A 19,307-nucleotide genomic window follows, 5' to 3' on the forward strand; every position below is an offset into this window, starting at 1 on the left:
TGGTGCAGTGATGATGATGGTGCAGTGATGATGATGGTGCAGTGATGATGAAGGTGCAGTGATGCTGGTGCAGTGATGATGATGGTGCAGTGATGATGATGGTGCAGTGATGATGATGGTGCAGTGATGATGATGGTGCAGTGATGATGGTGCAGTGATGATGGTGCAGTGATGCTGGTGCGTGGATGATGATGGTGCAGTGATGATGATGGTGCAGTGATGCTGGTGCAGTGATGATGATGGTGCAGTGATGATGATGGTGCAGTGATGATGATGGTGCAGTGATGATGGTGCAGTGATGATGGTGCAGTGATGATAATGGTGCAGTGATGATGATGGTGCAGTGATGATGGTGCAGTAATGATGATGGTGCAGTAATGATGATGGTGCAGTGATGATGGTGCAGTGATGATGATGGTGCTGAAATGGTGATGGTGCAGTGATGATGATGGTGCAGTGATGATGGTGCAGTGATGCTGGTGCAGTGATAATGCTGGTGCAGTGATGATGCTGGTGCAGTGATGTTGGTGCAGTGATGATGATGGTGCGGTGATGATGATGGTGCAGTGATGATGGTGCAGTGATGATGATGGTGCAGTGATGATGATGGTGCAGTGATGATGGTGCAGTGATGATGCTGCAGTGAAGATGGTGCAGTGATGGTGATGGTGCAGTGATGATGATGGTGCAGTGATGATGATGGTGCAGTGATGATGGTGCAGTGATGATGATTTCGACAACAGTAGATATTCTGAACAGGATTTTCAAATGTCTGTGACAGTGAATACAGGTACGAGTGTGCATTGAAAATAGTGTTACTGTAACTCTTTTGAGTACAAACACATTTCCATCTGTTCCTATTCAGATGAAGTTACATTGTTTCATAGTTTGCCATTGTGAGATTTGAATTCTTGATCTTGGGATTACAAGCCCAGTACCATAACCACTTGGCTATCATACCAGAATGCTGCCCTCACTGATGGTGCAGTGATGCTGGTGCAGTGAAGATGGTGCAGTGATGATGATGGTGCAGTGATGATGATGCATTGATGATGATGGTGCAGTAATGATGATGGTGCTGTAATGGTGATGGTGCAGTGATGATGATGGTGCAGTGATGATGCTGGTGCAGTGATGATGGTGCAGTGATGATGATGGTGCAGTAATGATGATGGTGCAGTGATGATGGTGCAGTGATGATGATGGTGCAGTGATGATGGTGCAGTGATGATGCTGCAGTGAAGATGGTGCAGTGATGATGATGGTGCAGTAATGATGATGGTGCTGTAATGGTGATGGTGCAGTGATGATGATGGTGCAGTGATGATGTTGCATGATGATGGTGCAGTGATGATGATGGTGCAGTGATGATGCTGGTGCAGTGATGTTGGTGCAGTGATGATGATGGTGCGGTGATGATGATGGTGCAGTGATGATGGTGCAGCAATGATGGTGCAGAATGATGGTACATTGATGCTGGTGCAGGATGCTGGTGCAGTGCTGATGATGGTGCATTGATGCTGGTGCAGGATGCTGGTGCAGTGATGCTGGTGCAGTGATGATGGTGCAGTGATGATGCTGGTGCAGTGATGCTGGTGCAGTGATGGTGATGGTGCAGTGATGATGATGGTGCAGGTATGATGGTGCAGTGATGCTGGTGCAGATATGATGGTGCAGTGATGGTGGTGCAGTGATGATGATGGTGCAGTGATGCTGGTGCAGTGATGATGCTGGTGCAGTGATGCTGGTGCAGTGATGGTGATGGTGCAGTGATGATGATGGTGCAGGTATGATGGTGCAGTGATGCTGGTGCAGGTATGATGGTGCAGTGATGGTGGTGCAGTGATGATGATGGTGCAGTGATGATGATGGTGCAGGTATGATGGTGCAGTGCTGATGGTGCAGATATGATGATGGTGCAGTGATGATGGTGCAGTGATGATGGTACAGTGATGATGGTGCAGGTATGATGGTGCAGGTATGATGGTGCAGTGATGATGGTGCAGTGATGATGGTACAGTGATGATGGTGCACTGATGATGGTGCAGTGATGATGGTGCAGGTATGATGGTGCAGGTATAATGGTGCAGGTATGATGGCGCAGTGATGATGGTGCAGTGATGATGGTGCAGGTATGATGGTGCACTGATGATGGTGCAGGTATGATGGTGCAGGTATGATGGTGCAGGTATGATGGTGCAGTGATGATGGTGCAGTGATGATGGTGCAGTAATGATGGTGCAGTGATGATGGTGCAGTGATGATGCTGGTGCAGTGATGCTGGTGCAGTGATGATGGTGCAGTGATGCTGGTGCAGTGATGATGCTGGTGCAGTGATGATGGTGCAGTGATGATAGTGCAGTGATGATGATGGTGCAGGTATGATGGTGCAGGGATGATGCTGGTGCAGTGATGCTGGTGCAGTGATGATGGTGCAGTGATGATGGTGCAGTGATGATGATGGTGCAGTGATGATGGTGCAGTGATGATGGTGCAGTGATGATGGTGCAGTGATGCTGATGGTGCAGGTATGATGGTGCAGTGATGATGGTGCAGTGATGGTGATGGTGCAGGTATGATGGTGCAGTGATGATGCTGGTGCAGTGATGATGATGGTGCAATGATGATGGTGCAGTGATGATGATGGTGCAGTGATGATGATGGTGCAGGTATGATGGTGCAGGTATGATGGTGCAGTGATGCTGGTGCAGGTATGATGGTGCAGTGATGGTGGTGCAGTGATGATGATGGTGCAGTGATGATGATGGTGCAGGTATGATGGTGCAGTGATGATGGTGCAGATATGATGCTGGTGCAGTGATGATGGTGCAGTGATGATGGTGCAGTGATGATGGTGCAGTGATGGTGATGGTGCAGTGATGATGATGGTGCAGGTATGATGGTGCAGTGATGCTGGTGCAGGTATGATGGTGCAGTGATGGTGGTGCAGTGATGATGATGGTGCAGTGATGATGATGGTGCAGGTATGATGGTGCAGTGATGATGGTGCAGATATGATGATGGTGCAGTGATGATGGTGCAGTGATGATGGTACAGTGATGATGGTGCAGGTATGATGGTGCAGTGATGATGGTGCAGTGATGATGGTACAGTGATGATGGTGCACTGATGATGGTGCAGTGATGATGGTGCAGGTATGATGGTGCAGGTATAATGGTGCAGGTATGATGGTGCAGTGATGATGGTGCAGTGATGATGGTGCAGGTATGATGGTGCACTGATGATGGTGCAGGTATGATGGTGCAGGTATGATGGTGCAGGTATGATGGTGCAGTGATGATGATGCAGTGATGATGGTGCAGTGATGATGGTGCAGTAATGATGGTGCAGTGATGATGGTGCAGTGATGATGCTGGTGCAGTGATGCTGGTGCAGTGATGATGGTGCAGTGATGCTGGTGCAGTGATGATGCTGGTGCAGTGATGATGGTGCAGTGATGATGGTGCAGTGATGATGATGGTGCAGGTATGATGGTGCAGGGAAGATGCTGGTGCAGTGATGCTGGTGCAGTGATGATGGTGCAGTGATGATGGTGCAGTGATGATGATGGTGCAGTGATGATGGTGCAGTGATGATGGTGCAGTGATGATGGTGCAGTGATGCTGATGGTGCAGGTATGATGGTGCAGTGATGATGGTGCAGTGATGGTGATGGTGCAGGTATGATGGTGCAGTGATGATGCTGGTGCAGTGATGCTGGTGCAGTGATGATGATGGTGCAGTGATGATGATGGTGCAATGATGATGGTGCAGTGATGATGATGGTGCAGTGATGATGATGGTGCAGGTATGATGGTGCAGGTATGATGGTGCAGTGATGCTGGTGCAGGTATGATGGTGCAGTGATGGTGGTGCAGTGATGATGATGGTGCAGTGATGATGATGGTGCAGGTATGATGGTGCAGTGATGATGGTGCAGATATGATGCTGGTGCAGTGATGATGGTGCAGTGATGATGGTGCAGTGATGATGGTGCAGTGATGATGGTGCAGTGATGATGGTGCAGGTATGATGGTGCAGGTATGATGGTGCAGGTATGATGGTGCAGTGATGATGGTGCAGTGATGATGGTGCAGGTATGATGGTGCACTGATGATGGTGCAGTGATGATGGTGCAGGTATGATGGTGCAGGTATGATGGTGCAGGTATGATGGTGCAGGTATGATGGTGCAGTGATGATGGTGCAGTGATGATGGTGCAGTAATGATGGTGCAGTGATGATGGTGCAGTCATGATGCTGGTGCAGTGATGATGGTGCAGTGATGCTGGTGCAGTGATGATGCTGGTGCAGTGATGATGGTGCAGTGATGATGGTGCAGTGATGATGATGGTGCAGGTATGATGGTGCAGGGATGATGATGGTGCAGTGATGATGCTGGTGCAGTGATGCTGGTGCAGTGATGATGATGGTGCAGTGATGATGATGGTGCAGTGATGCTGGTGCAGTCATGATGATGGTGCAGTGATGATGATGTTGCAGTGATGATGGTGCAGTGATGATGGTGCAGTGATGATGATGGTGCAGTGATGATGATGGTGCAGTGATGATGATGGTGCAGTAATGATGATGGTGCAGTAATGATGATGTTGCAGTGATGATGGTGCAGTGATGATGCTGCAGTGATGATGGTGCAGTGATGATGCTGGTGCAGTGATGCTGGTGCAGTGATGATGCTGGTGCAGTGATGCTGGTGCAGTGATGGTGATGGTTCAGTAATGCTGGTGCAGTGATGCTGCTGGTGCAGTGATGCTGGTGCAGTGATGTTGGTGCAGTGATGATGGTGCAGTGATGATGATGGTGCAGGTATGATGGTGCAGTGATAATGGTGCAGTGATGATTTTGAAGATATGATGATGGTGCAGGTATGATGGTGCAGTGATGATGATGGTGCAGTGATGATGGTGCAGTGATGATGGTGCAGTGATGATGGTGCAGGTATGATGGTGCAGTGATGATGGTGCAGTGATGATGCTGGTGCAGTGATGATGGTGCAGATATGATGCTGGTGCAGGTATGATGGTGCAGTGATGATGATGGTGCAGTGATGATGGTGCAGTGATGATGGTGCAGTGATGATGCTGCAGTGATGTTGGTGCAGTGATGCTGGTGCAGTGATGCTGGTGCAGTGATGATGGTGCAGTGATGATGGTGCAGTGATGATGATGGTGCAGTGATGATGGTGCAGTGATGATGATGGTGCAGTGATGATGGTGCAGTGATGATGGTGCAGTGATGATGCTGCAGTGATGTTGGTGCAGTGATGCTGGTGCAGTGATGATGGTGGTCCTCAAGGCAAAGTAGATTTTGTCGGGAATTGTACCAGTGTCTGCTCTAGTATCTATTTTGAAACTCTCAACTGCTCCTTTAATTGGACGCCCCATCTCCAAGGTTTTTGATCATCACTTAGCTGCATGACAGAGCCAAGGAAAAGACATTCATCATCTTCATTTCTCACATCGCCTGCAGAAAATAGCCTACTTTCTTACATTTGTAGCGCTTCACATACCTTGCAATGTAATGATCTTATTGTGCCTATGCTCGGCTGCAACGGCTTTAGTGACTGGAAGCCATTGTCCACTGGTGTACCACAGGGATCTGTGCTGTGTCTCCTATTATTTGTCATTTTTATAAACAACATAGATGACTATGTGGGGGGTAGGATTAGTAAGTTTGCGAATGAACAAATATTGGCCAGGTGGTTAACAGTGAAGTTAAGTATCTTGGGCTACAGGGAGATATAGACGGGATGGTCAAATGGGCAGATAAGTGGCAGATGGAATTTAACCCTGAAAAGTGTGAGGTGATACACTTTGGAAGGAGTAATTTGACAAGGAAGTATTCAATGATACTAGGAAGTTCTGAGGAACAAAGGGACCTTGGCATGTGTGTCCATAGATCTCTGAAGGCGGAGGGGCATGTTAGTGGGGTGGTGAAAAAGGCATATGGGACACTTGCCTTTATCAATCGAGGCATAGATTACAAAAGTAGGGAGTCATGTTGGAGTTGTATAGAACCTTGGTGAGGCCACAGCTGGAGTACTGTGCGCAGTTCTGGTCTCCACATTATAGGAAGGATGTGATTGCACTGGAGGGGGTGCAGAGGAGATTCACCAGGATGTTGCCTGGGATGAAACATTTAAGTTATGAAGAGAGGTTGGATAGACTTGGGTTGTTTTCGTTGGAGCAGAGAAGACTGAGGGGTGACCTGATCGAGGTGTACAAGATTATGAGGGGCATGGACGGGGTGAATAGGGAGCAGCTGTTCCCCTTAGTTGAAGGGTCAGTCACAAGGGGATATAAGTTCAAGATGAGGGGCAGGAGGTTTAGGGGGGATGTGAGGAAAAACTTTTTTACCCAGAGGGTGGTGACGGTCTGGAATGCGCTGCCTGGGAGGGTGGTGGAGGCGGGTTGCCTCACATCCTTTAAAAAATACCTGGATGAGCACTTGGCACATCATAACATTCAAGGCTATGGGCCAAGTGCTGGTAAATGGGAATAGGTAGGTAGGTCAGGTGTTTCTCATGTGTCGGTGCAGACTCGGTGGGCCGAAGAGCCTCTTCTGCACTGTGAGATTCCGAGTGTATTTCAAGCTTTTTGTTGCTGTGAATATCTGGCCTTGCTTGTGAATTGTGCTGTCATCACCATGTTTCAAATGTGCATTTTTCTTAGTATGCTCCTTCCTCTGCCCCTTTTTCATCCACTCAGCCCCCGTTTGTTTATTAACTTTCCAAAACTCTTCACGTAACGCATTGCTAGCCATGGTTACTGCATCTCCAATTTTACCTTTTCTGACTGACATATACAGCTATACAGATTTCTCCAGTGCCAAGTCGGGCAGTAACTGTAGCTGGAGATTATTTATCAATAATCCCAATCAATAACTATAGCTGGAGATTATTTATCAATAATCCCAATCATCAGCTTCTCCCAGATATTTTCCTTTCTCTTTTCCCCAAACTGGCAGGTTTCTGCTAGTTCATTCAACTGCTGTTATACTCTGCTATTGATTCACCCTCTTTTTGTACTCTTTGGTAAAATCTCGCTCTTTCGTGAATGATGTTACATCCAGGCACAAAATATGCAGTCAGTTTCTCGAGCACTTTGTCAAAATTATTTTCCTCATTTGCCTCAAATGAGGACATTTTAATGACTTCCTCTGCCTCCTTCTGCAGCGCATAAATTAGTGTGCCTACCTGGACTTCACCAGGCTCTGTGTTTAGCCTGCTGGTGATCCTGTCCCAGTGAAAGCATTGCTTCCATTTAGGCCACTGCTCCGGGTGGTTAAAGTCGAAATTGTCTGGCGGGCTGAATTTTCCCATGTTGCCATGTATCTTTCTTTTTAGTGTTGGTATTTGTGTGTAGTTTGTCCTCCGTAAGTATTTATATTTAGCTCATGTTTACCTCTGACACCATATTGGGATTTGTACCTAGTTGTAATATTCGAAGAGGTTTATGAGAATGAACAGTGCTTTATTGAATGCACACAGAATACAGACGAGCAAACATAGACTCCTGCAGTGAGGAATGTGTCACACAATATTGCCCCCATGTAGTAGAACTCCCAAAGTACAAAATTTCCTATGACTAAAGTTCCTACCTAGACATATCATTACACTGGGTGTTATCATTGACCAGAAACTGAACAGGACTACCCATATAATAACCTGAGGCTACAAGAGCAGGTCAGAGGCTAGGAATCCTGTGGCAAGTAACTCACCTCCTGACTCCCCGAGGCCTGTCCACCATCTACAAGGCACAAGTCAGGAGTGTGATGGAATTCTCCCCACTTGCCTGGTTGATCAAAACTCCAACAACACTCAAGAAGCTTCACTGGCATCCCACCTACCACCTTCAATGTTCACTCTCTCCACCACTGATGCACAGTGGCAGCAGTATATACCATCTACAAGATTCACTGCAGGAACTCACCAAGGCTCCTTAGACAGCACCTTCCAAACCCACAACCACTACCATCTAGAAAGACAAGAGCAGCAGCTGCATGGAACACCACCACCTGGAAGTTCTGCTCCAAGCGATTCAGCATCCTGACTTTGAGGGGAACTTCTAGGTGGTGGTGTTCCCATGTGATATCGTTAAATGTTCTCTGGCCAACTCACATGCTCTGTCCAATCTCTCTCTGAAGTTTGTTACATAATTCAGGAGAGTAGTTTCTGAATTTTGACCTCCATCCCCCCACCAATTTCTCATGAATCAATTTCAATGATCCCCTTACCTCATGACCATAAACTAGTTCAAAAGGACTAAAACCAGTCGATGCATTAGGAGTGTCTCTGATAGCAAATTACAAGAATGGAATTCCCCTATCCTAATCCTGTGGATAGTCCTGACAATACACCCTCATCATAGTTTTTAAAGTTTGATACCATCTTTCCAAAGCTCCTTGTGATTCCGGATGATAAGCTGCTGACTTAAACTGTTTTATCCCCAAACTGTCCATTACTTCCTTAAACAGTTGTGACATGAAATTTGACCCCTAATCTGATTGTATTTCCTCAGGTAAACCATATCTTGTAAATAACTCTTCCACAATTTTCTTTGTTGTAATATTTCTCAAAGATATTGCTTCAAGAAACCTGGTAGACACATCCATTATTGTCAGAACATAAGAAATAGGAACAGGAGTAGACCATTCGGCCCCTCGGCCTGCTCCGCCATTCAATAAGGTCACAGCTGATCATCTTGTGTTTCAATTTCCACATTCCCACCGAGCCCACGTAACCTTTGATTCCCTTGCCTAACAATAGTTCACCCCTTTCCTATTTTTACTTAGTTCTGTTGAAGGGTCATGAGGACTCAAAACGTCAACTGTGCTCTTCTCCGCCGATGCTGCCAGACCTGCTGAGTTTTTCTAGGTATTTCTGTTTTTGTTTTGGATTTCCAGCATCCGCAGTTTTTTGCTTTTATTTCAAGAATCTATCTACCTCAGCCTTAAAAATATTCAATCACCCCACCTTCTGAGGCAGAGAGTTCCAAAGTTGCACAACCCTCAGAAAAAATTTCTCTTCATCTCTGTCCTAAAAGAGCGACCCCTAATTTTAAAACAGTCCCCCCTAGTTCTGGACTCACCTACAAGAGGAAACATCCTTTCCACATCCACCTTGTCAAGGCCGTTCAGGATCTTGTATACTTCAGTCAAATCACCCCTCACTCTTCTAAACTCCAGTGGAAACAAGCCCAGTCTGTCCAACCTTTCCTCAAAGGACAACCCACTCATTCCAGGTATCAATCTAGTAAACCTCCTCTGAACCATCTCCAATACATTTACATCCTTCCTTAAATAAGGAGACCAAAACTGTACATAGTATTCGAGATGTGGTCTCATCAATGCCCTGTATAACTGAGGCATAACATCCTTACTTTTATGTTCAATTCCTCTCGTAATAAAGGATAGCATTCCATTAACCTTCTTAATTACTTGCTGTACCTGCATACTAACTTTTTGGGACTCATGTACTAAAACACCCAGATCCCTCTGCACCCAGAATTATGCAGCCGTTCTCCATTTAAGCAATTCTCTGCTTTTTTGTTCTTCCTGCCAAAGTGAACAATTTCACATTTTCCCACATTAAACTCCATTTGCCGGATCTTTGCCCATTTACTCAACCTATCTATATCCATCTACAACCTCCTCATGTCCCCTTCACAACATACTTTTCTACCTACCTTAGTGTCATCTGCAAATTTAGCCACCACATGTTCACTCCCCTCATCTAAGTCATTGATGTAAATTGTAAAACATTGAGGCTCCAGTACAGACCCTGTGGGACTCCACTCGTCACATCCTGCCAATCAGAAAAAGACCCATTTATGCAAACTCTCTGCATTCTGTCAGCCAGCCAATCTTCTATCCAGGCTCATATGTTACCCCCGACACCATGAGCTTTTATTTTCCATAATAACCTATGTTGTGGCACCTTATCAACTGCCTTCTGGAAATCCAAGTACAGTACGTCTACAGGGTCCCTTTTATCCACTGTGCATGTTACACCTTCAAAAAACTCTAATAAATTGGTTAAACATGATTAGCCTTTCACAAAACCATGCTGACTCTTCCCTATTGCCTTGAGCTCTTATAAATGCCCAACTGTAACCTCCTTAATGATCGATTCTAATAACTTTCCCATGACAGACGTCAAGCTAGCTGACCTATAGTTTCCTGTTCTCTGCCTCCCTCCCTTCTTGAATAGAGGGGTTATATTTGCTACTTTCCAATCTGATGGAACCCTTCCAGAACCTAGTGAACTTTGGAAAATTAACACCAGTTCATCGACTACCTCATTAGCCACCTCTTTTAAAACTCTAGGATGTAGTCCATCGGGACCTGGAGACTTGCCAGCCTGGAGCTCCATCAATTTGTTCAGTACATTTCCCTAGTGATTTCAATTTCACCAAATTCCTCTCTCCTGTTCACCTCCTGATTTGCAGCTGTTACTGGAATGTTTTTTGTATCCTCTATAGTGAACACAGAAGCAAAATATTTGTTCACTTTGTCCGCCGTTTCCTTATTATCTACTATTAACTCCCCACTGTCACTCTCCAGAGGACCAACACTCACTTTACTTACTCTTTTCTTTAAGTACCTGTAGAAACTCTTGCTATCCATTTTTACATTTCTAGCTCGCTCCCTCACATACTCTAATTCTTTTCTCCTAATTAACCATCTAGTCGTTCTCTGCCATTCTTTATATTCTGTCCAGCCACTCATCTTTGCAGAGTTGTATGCTTTTTCCTTAAGTTTGATGCTTTACTTAACTTCTTTAGTAAACCATGGATAGTGGGTCCTCCCCTTAGAATTTTTTTATATAGTTTTTTTAAATTCATTCATATGGGCATCGCATTTATTGCCCATCCTTAATTGCCCTTGTTCAGAGGGCATTTAAGAGCCAATCACATTGCTGTGGATCTAGAGTTACATGTAGGCCAGACCAGGTAAGGATGGCAGATTTCCTTCTCCAAAGGACATTAGTGACCCAGATGGGTTTTTACAGCAATCAACAATGGTTTCATCATTCAAATTCTACCATGTTGGGATTTGAAACCAGTTCCCAAGAGCATTACCGTGGGTCTCTGGAATACTAGTCCAGCAACAATACCACTATACTATTGTCTTTATTACGAATACGCTGAAATATCCCCTTAAATGTCTGCCACTGCTTCTCCATTGATCTATCCTCTGGCCTGGTTTCCCAGTTCACTTCAGTGAGCTCAGCTTTCATGCCCACATATTTGTCCTTATTTAAGTTTAAGATACTAGTCTTGGACCCACTCTTCTCCCTTTCAAACTGGATGTAAAATTCAATCATTTTGTAGATGCTGCTACCTTTGGGGTGCTTTTACTCTGAGGTCATTAATTAATCCTGTCACATTACACAATACCAAGTCTAATATAACCTACTCTCTGAAGAAAGGTCATATGGACTTGAAACATTAACTTTGTTTCTCCCTCCACAGATGCTATCAGACCTGTTGAGGTTTTCCAGCATTTTCTGTTTTTGGAACCTGCTCACTGGTTGGTTCCAGAACATGCTGCTCTAAGAAACTATCTCAAAAGCATTCTAAGAACTCCTCATCCAGGCTACTTCTGTCAATCTGATTTTTCCAGTTTATGTGTAGATTAAAATCACCCATGGTTATTGCCATCCCTTTATCACAAGCACACAATATTTTCTCTTGAATACTTTGTCCTACACTGTGGCTACTGTTAGGGGCCCTGTAGACCACTCCCACTAATGACATTTTCCCCTACTATCCCTCATCTCCACCCAAACTGATCCTACATCCTGATCTCCTGAAGCAAGGTCATCTCTAAGTATTGCAACAATGCCCTCTTTGTTAACAGTGCTATCCCTCCATCTTTACCTAGCTTCCTATTCTTCTTGAATGTCATGTACCCCTCAATATTAAGGACCCAATCATTGTCGTCTTACAGCCATGTGTCCGTAATTGCTATCAGATCATATTTATTTACTTTAATGTGGGCAATCAATTCATCTACTTTGTTATGAATGCTACATACATTCAGTTTTGTCTTTTTGTTACCTTTGTAACATCTAGTCTTAACTGTTGATGTATTCTTAGGTTTTTTTCTCTCTGTCCCTTCCTGCTATTCTCTGACCGTCATTTCTCATATTACTATTTTGCTCTCCTGTCTTGACTCTACACCTCGAATTGCTACCTCTACCCAAGCTTGATTCCTCACCCTCTTGTTTAGTTTAAAGCCCTCGCTACTTCCCTAGTTATGTAAGTACTAGTTTCCACTTTTAGTCTTAGGGAAGGGTCCTACACAATCCATCATGACCCTAGTAATAGCTTCTTCAAATGCTGGAATGGGAATTAAAGGTGCAGACTTAATCACTGCTTGTTGTTTCCCTATCACCTGGCATGTGTGACATGTCCTACAGAATTTGACCATGTCCCTATGCAATCCAGGCCAAAAAAGTGTTTTTGTATCTTCGCCTGTGTCTTTCTAATTCCTAAATGCCCCCCCGCCCCCCCGCCACACCCCAATGGGATTTCATGAGCTATCCTCAGAATCTCATTTCTATATCCAAATGGTATTACAATCCGATGCACCTCCCTCCAGCTTTCATTTGCTGAAGCATGATAAGGCCTCCATTTTCTCATTAAAAAGTTAACCTTAGGTTATAACATTCTGGAATACATTTTGCCTCTGGTTCTGAGTAAGCTGTCTGATATAAATGTTGTATTTGGGAATACTTTTTCTGTAACTCCACTAACCTCCTTAAGTTAAACATTTCAGCTGAATGGTCTGAACAACCTTATCAAACACAATGTCAGAAATTGGATTTCCACACCTTCTCCCTGCCTTTAAACTTCCTGTTCTTCTTGTTTCAACCTTTGAGCCTGTGATTGCATTATCACATAATCTATAAACAATCCAGGATGCTCTCTCTGCAACATTTTTGTTGAAATCGCTTCTACAGGCTGCTCAACTACCAAAGGCATCACCCACATTTGCGATCCAGCTATATCATTACCCAGAATAAATCGAAACTCTGCAATGGGCAGTTTTTCCACTACTCCAACAATCACCTCACCTGTCTTCCACTTACTCTTTGAATTTACAAATTTATCTTCCACAATTGAATAGGTTTAACATCACCATGGACCCCACTTATTATCACCTGTTCCTGCAATACTCCCTCTGAACAACAAATCTCACCATCCCACAACATTAAGGATTGACTAGCTCCTGTGTCTATTGAAATTTTAATATCTTTACCTACTCCACCCTGTACACATGGAAAGACTTTCCTTTCACATACAAAGCCTTTAAATATTTTTGCAACCTGCTCCTCAGAATTCTGTTGGGTAAATTGTGAACACGTTCCTACTTCTTTACCAATCACTAATTCTTCCTGTTTTACCTGTACACCAACAATTAATTTTTTCTGTGCCTGAACCTCAGAACCCACAGTATTTCTACTTCCAGAATTTTTCTGTACCCTAATAATTCCAACAGATTTCCCCCGCAATTTCCATCACACAGATTTTGTATGTCCAACTTTATGGCAGTGTAAACACTTTAATTTTCGAATGTCAGTTCTACCCTCAGCATCTTCCTTTTTTAGTCTGAGAAAAACTTCCTGTGAATTTCCACTTGTTCCTTCTCTTCCCTGACTACCCACCTTCCACTCAGCGTCCCACTTTTTATCCTTTTCTGATTCAAAAGGATGACAAAAAAAGGATTATCAGTTTGTTCATAGAGCTAATGATCAGCTATCTCTGCTGCTTGTCTTACAGAATCAATCCCCTGTTCCTTCACATGAGTTCTCACTACTGAAGGGATTGAATCTTTAAATTCTTCCAAGAGAATTACTTCCCTAAGAGCAGCATAGGTTGTCTCTATATTTAATGCCCATAGCCATCGGTCAAAATTACTTTGTTTTACTCTCCCAAGCTCAATATAAGTTTGCCCAGGCTGTTTTCTCATATTCCTAAATTTCTGCCTCTATGCCTCTGGAACCAACTCATATCCACTCAAAATGGCCTTTTATTTTACCACATCGTAGTACACTGGCATTTCTTCTGACAGTGAAGCATAAACGTCATGTGCTCTACCCACCAACCCGGATTGTAACAACAATGTCCAGTTGTCCTGTGGCCATTTCATCTGTTTATCTATCTCCCCAAATGAAATAAAGAATGCTTCAACATCTCTTTCCTCAACCTTTGGAAGAACTTGCACAAATTTAAATATCTCCCCACTAGGTTTTAGGTTAAAGGATTTTTCATCCTCAGATCTGAGATATCTTTTGTAACTTCCAGCCTTTTAAGCGAGTATTCTCTTTCTCTTTCTTTCTCCCTTTCCTTTGCCTCTCTTTCTTTATCCTTCTCTCTTGCCTGGAATTCCAGTTTCAGCTTCCTTTCTTTTCCCTGCCTTTCCACTTGCTCTCTTTGAAATGCCCTTTCTCTTTCCTTTTTTTTCTCTGCTCTTTCTCTTTCTGCTGCCTCTAGCTCAAGTTTTTGTTCATTTCCTTCGCTTGTTCAAATTCAAATCTCTTCACTTCTAACTGAAGTCTCACTACCTCCAGCTGTGACTCACTAGGGTCAGGTATGTCCAACTATAAATGCTGTGCTATACCTTCACTTATATCTGTTTTCTTCACCCCTGCACGTAATCCCAATTGTAACTTACCCACCAATTCCATTAACTTAACTTTAGTTACCTTTTGTAAACCAGCCAAAGTTATAACTCCAACTCCCAGACAAGTCCTAGCAACTGTCAAAGCCATATTTCAGGCTCACCACTTTAAAAAAACCTCACATAACTCCTGAATTCAAAGTACTTCTCGTACTCATAATCATAAGATTCACCAACTCCAAACCAATCAAGGAATTTCAAATATATCCCACAAAGAGCCCCCAACTTTGTTATGACACAGCCGATGGTAAATGCTGAGCTGCTCAAACCCCAAGGCAAACTTGAAACAACTACCACAACCTGTTTTTCAATTCAAGGTGCTTGCCTTGAATTCAGTAGTAATAAGACCTCCAAGTCTTATAGGTTTCTTACAAAACTAAATTAAACCTTTATTAATTAAAGAAATTATTTCAAGTACATACATAAATCTACAAATTACTACTACAATAGTTTCTAAATACCCTAGTCAATCTAATTCCCAGTTATACTTTCATTAAGACAACAGTAAGCCACATAGATTTTAAGAGATCCAGGCAAGGAAACATGAGACCCTAAACAATCCAATTCAAAGTGAGTTTTCTTAACTTTAATTTGTTGTAGGCAGCAGCTTGAGGCTTTGATACTGGAGGTTTTCACACTTGTTAGATCTTAGAATACCTCCCCTTACACACAGCCTTCTCTCCATTATCGATATTTTTCCCTTTGAACGCAAATTCCCATTGTTTCACTATGGGGAGAATTTTCCCCCCATTGAGGGGGTTGTGCACGGGTGGATGGGGGCGGGCGCAGACCTGATCAGTACCCCCGTTCGGGTCTGCGCCACCATTTTATGTGACGTGCGCTCGGAAGCGCTGAGCACTCACTGTCCAGGCGAGCGATGTATAAAACACTGGTGAGGCCACAACTGGAGTATTGTGTGCAGTTCTGGTCATCACATTACAGGAAGAATGTAATAGCTCTGGAGAGAGTGCAGAAGAGGTTTACAAGAATGTTGCCAGGGTTAGAAAAGTGTAGCTACGAGGAGAGATTGGATAGGTTGGAGTTATTTTCCTTAGAACAAAGAAGGCTGAGAGGTGACTTGATTGAGGTGTACAAAATTATGAGGGGAGTAGATAGATTGGAGAGGATAAAATTGTTTCCCTTGGTGGAGAATTCTAGAACCAGGGTACATGGATTCAAGATAAGTGGCAGAAGGTGTAGGGGGGACATGAGGAAGAACTTTTTTACTCAGAGGGTAGTGGGTGTCTGGAATTCGCTGCCCAAGTTGGTGGTAGAGGCAGAAACTCTAAACTCTTTTAAAAAGTACCTGGATCTGCACCTTAAGTGCTGTAAGATGCAGGGCTATGGGCCGGGTGCAGGAAGGTGGGATTAGAAAGGGCATCTGGGTGTCCTCAGACTGGCATGAACAAAATGGGCTGAATGGCCTCCTTCTGTGCTGTAACTTTTCTATGGTTCTATGGGTGGGGTTCCCTGAGTTGGGGCCTGTGCAGAAATCTCCCTGAGGTACAGTGCTGCCTCGGAGATTAGTTTAAGTTTTAAATATTTCAGTAAAGATAAGAAGAATTTTTGAGACATGTTCCCCCATGTGACAGTGTCACATGAGCTGGGAAATGTCAATCAACATTAATGAAAAAATGTATTTAATTTAAAAACCCTTCATGAAACCTCATCCAGCCTTAAGGTTGGACGGGCTGCTCAGTTTATTAGTTTAATTGATATTTAAATGGCCTTAATGGGCCTTTGACAGTTTGGTGGAAATACAGCCAAGTTGGCTGTGCGCCTGCCAAACTGTAAATCTAAATGACGCACAGTGACATTGGGACACCCGCCTGACATCATCACGCATGATTTTACACATCAGTGAGTGGGCCCCCACCCCACTCACCAACCGGAAAATTCCGGCCTATGTCTTTGGACTTTACCTCTTTGATAATAAAAATCTTTCATAGTACCAATTTTACCAATAATCTTTGGGGAAAATAAACAATATGTTTCTAAACTTCACCTGGATAGGTGACACATTTCACCCCTCCTTTGGAATCAATCTAACCTGGTTTGTTTAAAAATGTAAATGTTCCCTTGACACCTGTGTTTACCTACTTAACATTTCAAACCTAGCTTATCTTCTGTTACATCGAAGCCCTCCGACCAGCTGCCTTTAATTCAATTAACTCTCTCTCTCACACACACGCACTCATACACACTCTCACACACTCTCTCACACACTCACTCTCTCACACACACACACTCTCACACTGACTCACACTCACACACACACTCATACTCTCAGACACACACTCTCACACACTCACTCACACTCTCTCTCACACTCACACACACACTCATACACACACTCTCACACTCACACACACACACACTCACACACTCTCACACACTCTCACTCACACTCACTCTCTCACACACACACACACACACATACACACACTCTCACACACTCTCACTCACACTCACTCTCTCACACACACACACACACACTCATACACACAGTCTCACACTCTCTCACACACACTCTCACACACTCACTCACACTCTCTCTCACACTCACACACCCACTCATACACACACTCTCACACTCTCTCTCACACATCCACTCATACACACATTCTCACACTCTCTCACACTCTCACTCATACTCACTCTCTCTCACACACACACACACTCATACACACACTCTCACACTCTCTCTCACACACCCACTCATACACACACTCTCACACTCTCTCACACACACTCTCACACACTCACTCACACTCTCTCTCACACTCACACCCACTCATACACACACTCACACACTCTCTCTCACACACACACTCACACACTCACACACACACACACACTCACACACACACACACACACACATACTCACACACTCTCACACACACACACACTCACACTCTCTCTCACACTCACACACCCACTCATACACACACTCTCACACTCTCTCTCACACATCCACTCATACACACATTCTCACACTCTCTCACACTCTCACTCATACTCACTCTCTCTCACACACACACACACTCATACACACACTCTCACACTCTCTCACACACACTCTCACACACTCACTCACACTCTCTCTCACACTCACACCCACTCACACACTCTCTCACACACACACACTCACACACTCACACACACACACACACACTCACACACTCACACACTCACACACACACATACTCACACACTCTCACACACACACACACTCACACACTCTCTCACACTCTCACTCACACTCACTCTCTCTCACACACACACACACTCATACACACACTCACACTCTCTCTCTCTCTCACTCACACCTCACCATTACTCTACTTTAAAAAAATCCAATAACATTATGCCCCGAATTTTCCCCTTGGTGTGTGGGGGTGGGCCCTGAACACTGATGTACTAACTGATGTGCGGTGAGGTTGGGCGAGTGTCCCAACATCACTGCGTGCCACCCAGATATTTAGGCGGGCGGGTGCACGATGTTTTTGGATACGAGCCCACCATTAATAAACCATGTAGTTAAGGCCCTTGAGGCAGTTGTCTGCAATGTTTCACAGCCTGTGCAATCTTCAGGATGTCGCATGGGTACAATGGGCAGGTGGGTAGGAGACATTTGTATAAACCTCATCCACGGGTGGGATAAAAGAGGTGAGTGTGGCTGTGAGTGGTGTCTGTTAGATAGTTAATTGTGGGAGTTACTGCTACTTGCCTGTGTGAGCAGGAATACTTCAAAACTCTTCACAGCTACTTGGACAGGAGGAACAGGCTTCGGGTCAGGACTCTACAGTCAAGAATCTTTTTTGGGGTCTGCAGGTTTCTGGAAGCCTCCCTTAGCCTGGGAATGGGAGCTGAACTCTCCACTGGCGGCAGCTCCTCTGAGGAGGAAGGGAGGGCTTGAAGGGGGAGGAGGCCAGGAGCCCACATTCAGCCTCCAGGGGAGCCACCTGTGGGAGGACAGGTGCAGGCACAAGGGGCGCAGGGCCAAGAGGTAGTCCAAGGAGGAAGGGGACACAGAAGATGCCACTATCCTGCTGCCTGGGTTTACAGGCGGCGAAGCAGCTACTTCAATATGACTGAGGAGCAGAGCCGAAGGAGGCTCCGACTCTCAAGGGAGACAGTCAACTATATCTGTCAGATGATTGGCCCTGAGATCTCCGCTAACTGTGTGGGTGGACACCCCATGCCAGCGGCTCTGAAGGTCACAGTGACCCTCAACTTCTATACCTCTGGCTTCTTCCAGGGCTCGGTGGGTGATCTTTGCGGAGTCTCCCAATCAGCTGTCCACACTTGTGTCAAGCAGGTTACAGACGCTCTGTTCAGACTCGCATTGACCTTCATCCACCACCACTGCTGGGACCAGGCCAGCCAGACGGACTGAGCCAGAGGCTTCACGGCCATTGCTGGCTTCCCCCGTGTCCAGGGTGCTATAGACTGTACACATGTGACCATCAAGGCGCCAGCGGGTGAGCCTGGTGCCTTCGTCAACAGGAAGGGCTTCCACTCCATGAACGTGCAGATAGTGTGTGACCACAGGATGCTGATTCTACAAGTCTGTGCAAGGTACCCAGGCAGCTCCCA

The sequence above is a fragment of the Carcharodon carcharias genome, chromosome 13, assembly GCF_017639515.1.
Source record: "Carcharodon carcharias isolate sCarCar2 chromosome 13, sCarCar2.pri, whole genome shotgun sequence".
NCBI classification, from domain to species: Eukaryota; Metazoa; Chordata; class Chondrichthyes; order Lamniformes; family Lamnidae; genus Carcharodon; species Carcharodon carcharias.